The sequence below is a fragment of the Schistocerca americana genome, unplaced genomic scaffold (genome assembly GCF_021461395.2).
Source record: "Schistocerca americana isolate TAMUIC-IGC-003095 unplaced genomic scaffold, iqSchAmer2.1 HiC_scaffold_727, whole genome shotgun sequence".
Lineage (NCBI taxonomy): Eukaryota > Metazoa > Arthropoda > Insecta > Orthoptera > Acrididae > Schistocerca > Schistocerca americana.
This window is the reverse complement of record NW_025726486.1, coordinates 352-7,500: the sequence shown is the minus strand read 5'-3', so window position 1 is coordinate 7,500 and position 7,149 is coordinate 352. Positions and strand designations below refer to the sequence as shown.

At 56.1% G+C, this 7,149-nt stretch overlaps 2 non-coding genes across 2 annotated transcripts; both read left to right on the top strand.

Annotated features, from left to right (window-relative positions):
- Nucleotides 1-3,305: 3,305 nt before the first annotated feature.
- LOC124589777 lies at nt 3,306-5,215 on the top strand. The gene has a single exon (XR_006976252.1). It is a non-coding gene; the product is annotated as a small subunit ribosomal RNA (ribosomal RNA).
- Nucleotides 5,216-5,566: 351 nt separating this feature from the next.
- On the top strand, nt 5,567-5,721 carry LOC124589772. Its single transcript, XR_006976247.1, has one exon. It is a non-coding gene; the product is annotated as a 5.8S ribosomal RNA (ribosomal RNA).
- Nucleotides 5,722-7,149: the final 1,428 nt, after the last annotated feature.

Sequence of the window (7,149 nt, the reverse complement as noted above, 5' to 3'; positions counted from 1 at the left end):
TTAACCTAACCCATATTGTACCTTAACCTAACCCATATTGTACCTTAACCTAACCCATATTGTACCTTAACCTAACCCATATTGTACCTTAACCTAACCCATATTGTACCTTAACCTAACCCATGTTGCGCCTTAACCTAACCCATGTTGCGCCTTAACCTAACCCATGTTGCGCCTTAACCTAACCCATGTTGCGCCTTAACCTAACCCATGTTGCGCCTTAACCTAACCCATGTTGCGCCTTAACCTAACCCATGTTGCGCCTTAACCTAACCCATGTTGCGCCTTAACCTAACCCATGTTGCGCCTTAACCTAACCCATGTTGCGCCTTAACCTAACCCATGTTGCGCCTTAACCTAACCCATGTTGCGCCTTAACCTAACCTATGTTGCGCCTTAACCTAACCTATGTTGCGCCTTAACCTAACCTATGTTGCGCCTTAACCTAACCTATGTTGCGCCTTAACCTAACCTATGTTGCGCCTTAACCTAACCTATGTTGCGCCTTAACCTAACCTATGTTGCGCCTTAACCTAACCTATGTTGCGCCGTAACCTAACCTATGTTGCGCCGTAACCTAACCTATGTTGCGCCATAACCTAACCTATGTTGCGCCTTAACCTAACCTATGTTGCGCCTTAACCTAACCTATGTTGCGCCTTAACCTAACCTATGTTGCGCCGTAACCTAACCTATGTTGCGCCTTAACCTAACCTATGTTGCGCCTTAACCTAACCTATGTTGCGCCTTAACCTAACCTATGTTGCGCCTTAACCTAACCTATGTTGCGCCTTAACCTAACCTATGTTGCGCCTTAACCTAACCTATGTTGCGCCTTAACCTAACCTATGTTGCGCCTTAACCTAACCTATGTTGCGCCTTAACCTAACCTATGTTGCGCCGTAACCTAACCTATGTTGCGCCTTAACCTAACCTATGTTGCGCCTTAACCTAACCTATGTTGCGCCGTAACCTAACCTATGTTGCGCCTTAACCTAACCTATGTTGCGCCTTAACCTAACCTATGTTGCGCCTTAACCTAACCTATGTTGCGCCTTAACCTAACCTATGTTGCGCCTTAACCTAACCTATGTTGCGCCTTAACCCAACACACGTTGGGCCTTAACCCAACACACGTTGGGCCTTAACCCAACACACGTTGGGCCTTAACCCAACACACGTTGGGCCTTAACCCAACACACGTTGGGCCTTAACCCAACACACGTTGGGCCTTAACCCAACACACGTTGGGCCTTAACCCAACACACGTTGGGCCTTAACCCAACACACGTTGGGCCTTAACCCAACACACGTTGGGCCTTAACCCAACACACGTTGGGCCTTAACCCAACACACGTTGGGCCTTAACCCAACACACGTTGGGCCTTAACCCAACACACGCTGGGCCTTAACCCAACACACGCTGGGCCTTAACCCAACACACGTTGGGCCTTAACCCAACACACGTTGGGCCTTAACCCAACACACGTTGGGCCTTAACCCAACACACGTTGGGCCTTAACCCAACACACGTTGGGCCTTAACCCAACACACGTTGGGCCTTAACCCAACACACGTTGGGCCTTAACCCAACACACGTTGGGCCTTAACCTGCTCTGTAATTGTCATACGACGCGTTAAATTAGTGTAGTGTTGCCTAACTGCAACCCCCGCAATATAGTTTGCTACTCGCACTGCCCGGTCCCCAGAGTATCGCTTCATGTTAAACACCTTGCAGCTATACACTGTAATGCGGATGGCGGCAGGACGTACATGCTCAATGCCCTTCGCAGTTGTTCATTGGCATTCGCATGGCGAAGCACAGCCTACGTTGTGGTACGGCTTGTGGCAACTGTCCGCTGATGTTGTACGTCCAAATCACACACTGTACCGCACATTGGTCCTCATGTACTGAATGATACATCGTGGTACATGTGTGACCGTACCACGACTGCGCCAACAACGGCGAACCATACGGTCCAAATATTGTGCACTCAGCTACGTGTCGTCTCCCTATAAGAGCTGGATTGCAGTATGGTATGCCGTGGATGGCGATCAGCATGAGCCGTCTGTTGATGTAGTGGCGCGTGTTGTCAGACGTAGTCGTCTCTTCTCACACACCGTGATAGCATGGTGCACTGCGTTCCACATCTGCGACATGCGACAGAGGCCGGTTGACAGTCGTTCGCGCAATGGACATCGCATACGTACGGGGGCCACCTTCCACGTGTTCGCGAAGCGTGCACATGTTGTTGCGTGTATGTGGGCAGACATAGTGTGTCGTGACACCTGACACAGGCATGCAACAATCGTTGAATTTGCAAATGGCGATGGACGTCTACGTTTGCTGGTGACGTTACGCAAATGAAGAACTGGTAAACCGTTGTGGTGCGGTTGTTCTCGCTAGAGGTGAATCAGTGATGGCGACGATCGGTTGAGCTACCAACCGGTTGTTTCAGCGATACCCACCATGCCCACGAACGTGAATGGCATGTGGGTGTGAAGCGATACGCGGCGGTGGCTGGGTGGGACCGTCCCCGGCCGGTGAGGGGGGGCCTTCCGGCGTGCTGGCCGCGCGGTGCGTGGGCGCACGCGCTACAGCCGGCTGGTGGGGGCGGCCAGTGGCAGGCGCGCCGGCCGACGGAGGCGGCAGGCGGCGCAGCTGCGCGCCGGCGCACCCTGCACGCGGCGCCGTGCGGCCAAAGTAGGTCCTCGCGGGCCCGGTGCGAAGCGCGGTGGACATCTGCAGTGTGCTGGTCCGATTGAGGACTGTGTGCGCTGAGGATGCGCCGCCGCCCGGCGCTCGGCGCCGCGACGCCGTCTGCTGCTCGGTCGCCTCTGCGGTTCTCGCAGGTGGATTGTATCGCAGCTGTGCGGACGTGTTGGCGCGTGCGCTGTGCTGGTAGAGTTCGCTTCGGCACCCAAGTGGGGCTTTTGTCCTTCTGTGGCGCTGGCGTTGGAGCTGCCGGCCACCGTAGGTGGCGCGTGTTGTCTCCCGCCGGCAATGCCACGACAGCACGCTCCCGGGCCTCTGTCGGCAGCGGCAAGCTCAGTTGGGAGCACGGGTGGTCGCACCTAAAGCGTCTACTCGCCAAACTCCGGGCGATTGCGCCTCTCTCGAACCCGACCAAGTACTTAGGACGGCGCTGCGCGCCGCCGGGACCTGAGAGGGTTTCGAGGTGTATTGTGCAGGGGAGCTCAGCCTCCTCCTGTTTGCAGAATAATTGAGCGGACGCTTGCGTGTTCGCGCGGGCCCCCGGGACACACTCCCGGGCGGCCGGCTGCTCAGCTCTAGTTGACGCAGCTCCCTGGTTGATCCTGCCAGTAGTCATATGCTTGTCTCAAAGATTAAGCCATGCATGTCTCAGTACAAGCCGCATTAAGGTGAAACCGCGAATGGCTCATTAAATCAGTTATGGTTCCTTAGATCGTACCCACGTTACTTGGATAACTGTGGTAATTCTAGAGCTAATACATGCAAACAGAGTCCCGACCAGAGATGGAAGGGACGCTTTTATTAGATCAAAACCAATCGGTCGGCTCGTCCGGTCCGTTTGCCTTGGTGACTCTGAATAACTTTGGGCTGATCGCACGGTCCTCGTACCGGCGACGCATCTTTCAAATGTCTGCCTTATCAACTGTCGATGGTAGGTTCTGCGCCTACCATGGTTGTAACGGGTAACGGGGAATCAGGGTTCGATTCCGGAGAGGGAGCCTGAGAAACGGCTACCACATCCAAGGAAGGCAGCAGGCGCGCAAATTACCCACTCCCGGCACGGGGAGGTAGTGACGAAAAATAACGATACGGGACTCATCCGAGGCCCCGTAATCGGAATGAGTACACTTTAAATCCTTTAACGAGTATCTATTGGAGGGCAAGTCTGGTGCCAGCAGCCGCGGTAATTCCAGCTCCAATAGCGTATATTAAAGTTGTTGCGGTTAAAAAGCTCGTAGTTGGATTTGTGTCCCACGCTGTTGGTTCACCGCCCGTCGGTGTTTAACTGGCATGTATCGTGGGACGTCCTGCCGGTGGGGCGAGCTGAAGGCGTGCGACGCGCCTCGTGCGTGCTCGTGCGTCCCGAGGCGGACCCCGTTGCAATCCTACCAGGGTGCTCTTGAGTGAGTGTCTCGGTGGGCCGGCACGTTTACTTTGAACAAATTAGAGTGCTTAAAGCAGGCAAGCCCGCCTGAATACTGTGTGCATGGAATAATGGAATAGGACCTCGGTTCTATTTTGTTGGTTTTCGGAACCCGAGGTAATGATTAATAGGGACAGGCGGGGGCATTCGTATTGCGACGTTAGAGGTGAAATTCTTGGATCGTCGCAAGACGAACAGAAGCGAAAGCATTTGCCAAGTATGTTTTCATTAATCAAGAACGAAAGTTAGAGGTTCGAAGGCGATCAGATACCGCCCTAGTTCTAACCATAAACGATGCCAGCCAGCGATCCGCCGCAGTTCCTCCGATGACTCGGCGGGCAGCCTCCGGGAAACCAAAGCTTTTGGGTTCCGGGGGAAGTATGGTTGCAAAGCTGAAACTTAAAGGAATTGACGGAAGGGCACCACCAGGAGTGGAGCCTGCGGCTTAATTTGACTCAACACGGGAAACCTCACCAGGCCCGGACACCGGAAGGATTGACAGATTGATAGCTCTTTCTTGATTCGGTGGGTGGTGGTGCATGGCCGTTCTTAGTTGGTGGAGCGATTTGTCTGGTTAATTCCGATAACGAACGAGACTCTAGCCTGCTAACTAGTCGCGTGACATCCTTCGTGCTGTCAGCGATTACTTTTCTTCTTAGAGGGACAGGCGGCTTCTAGCCGCACGAGATTGAGCAATAACAGGTCTGTGATGCCCTTAGATGTTCTGGGCCGCACGCGCGCTACACTGAAGGAATCAGCGTGTCTTCCTAGGCCGAAAGGTCGGGGTAACCCGCTGAACCTCCTTCGTGCTAGGGATTGGGGCTTGCAATTGTTCCCCATGAACGAGGAATTCCCAGTAAGCGCGAGTTATAAGCTCGCGTTGATTACGTCCCTGCCCTTTGTACACACCGCCCGTCGCTACTACCGATTGAATGATTTAGTGAGGTCTTCGGACTGGTACGCGGCATTGACTCTGTCGTTGCCGATGCTACCGGAAAGATGACCAAACTTGATCATTTAGAGGAAGTAAAAGTCGTAACAAGGTTTCCGTAGGTGAACCTGCGGAAGGATCATTACCGACTAGACTGCATGTCTTTCGATGTGCGTGTCGTGTCGCGCAACACGCTACCTGTACGGCTCGCAGTAGCCGTGCGCCGCGTGCGGAACCACGCGTGCTTCTCAAAACTAACGCCAATGTTGTGTGGTACGAGCGCTGAAGCGCTGGAGCGGCTGGCCTGCGGCACCTGGCGCCTGGCGCCGGTTTTGAATGACTTTCGCCCGACTGCCTGTCCGCTCCGGTGTGGAGCCGTACGACGCCCATCGGCCGTGAGGCCGTTGGACACAGAACGCTTGAACAGGGGCCGCCACACGCCTACGTCCCGCCTATGCAACTGTCTTGAAAGAGACAGTGTAAACTAAGAAAAGATCACCCAGGACGGTGGATCACTCGGCTCGTGGGTCGATGAAGAACGCAGCAAATTGCGCGTCGACATGTGAACTGCAGGACACATGAACATCGACCTTTCGAACGCACATTGCGGTCCATGGATTCCGTTCCCGGGCCACGTCTGGCTGAGGGTCGGCTACGTATACTGAAGCGCGCGGCGTTTGCCCCGCTTCGCAGACCTGGGAGCGTCGCGGCCGCCTGTGGGGCCGGCCGCGCCTCCTTAAACGTGCGATGCGCGCCCGTCGCCTGGCGGTTCGCATACCGGTACTTACTCGGTAGCGTGCACAGCCGGCTGGCGGTGTGGCGTGCGACACCTCGTACAACGACCTCAGAGCAGGCGAGACTACCCGCTGAATTTAAGCATATTACTAAGCGGAGGAAAAGAAACTAACAAGGATTCCCCCAGTAGCGGCGAGCGAACAGGGAAGAGTCCAGCACCGAACCCCGCAGGCTGCCGCCTGTCGTGGCATGTGGTGTTTGGGAGGGTCCACTACCCCGACGCCTCGCGCCGAGCCCAAGTCCAACTTGAATGAGGCCACGGCCCGTAGAGGGTGCCAGGCCCGTAGCGGCCGGTGCGAGCGTCGGCGGGACCTCTCCTTCGAGTCGGGTTGCTTGAGAGTGCAGCTCCAAGTGGGTGGTAAACTCCATCTGAGACTAAATATGACCACGAGACCGATAGCGAACAAGTACCGTGAGGGAAAGTTGAAAAGAACTTTGAAGAGAGAGTTCAAAAGTACGTGAAACCGTTCTGGGGTAAACGTGAGAAGTCCGAAAGGTCGAACGGGTGAGATTCACGCCCATCCGGCCACTGGCCTCCGCCCTCGGCAGATGGGGCCGGCCGCCCGCGCGGAGCAATCCGCGGCGGGGTCGTGTCCGGTTGCCTTTCCACTCGCCGCGGGGTGGGGCCGTTCCGGTGTGCGGTGGGCCGCACTTCTCCCCTAGTAGGACGTCGCGACCCGCTGGGTGCCGGCCTACGGCCCGGGTGCGCAGCCTGTCCTTCCGCGGGCCTCGGTTCGCGTCTGTTGGGCAGAGCCCCGGTGTCCTGGCTGGCTGCCCGGCGGTATATCTGGAGGAGTCGATTCGCCCCTTTGGGCGCTCGGGCTCCCGGCAAGCGCGCGCGGTTCTTCCCGGATGACGGACCTACCTGGCCCGGCCCCGGACCCGCGCCGCTGTTGGCTCGGGATGCTCTCGGGCGGAATAATCGCTCCCGTCAGCGGCGCTTCAGCTTTGGACAATTTCACGACCCGTCTTGAAACACGGACCAAGGAGTCTAACATGTGCGCGAGTCATTGGGCTGTACGAAACCTAAAGGCGTAATGAAAGTGAAGGTCTCGCCTTGCGCGGGCCGAGGGAGGATGGGGCTTCCCCGCCCTTCACGGGGCGGCGGCCTCCGCACTCCCGGGGCGTCTCGTCCTCATTGCGAGGTGAGGCGCACCTAGAGCGTACACGTTGGGACCCGAAAGATGGTGAACTATGCCTGGCCAGGACGAAGTCAGGGGAAACCCTGATGGAGGTCCGTAGCGATTCTGACGTGCAAATCGATCGTCGGAGCTGGGTATAGGG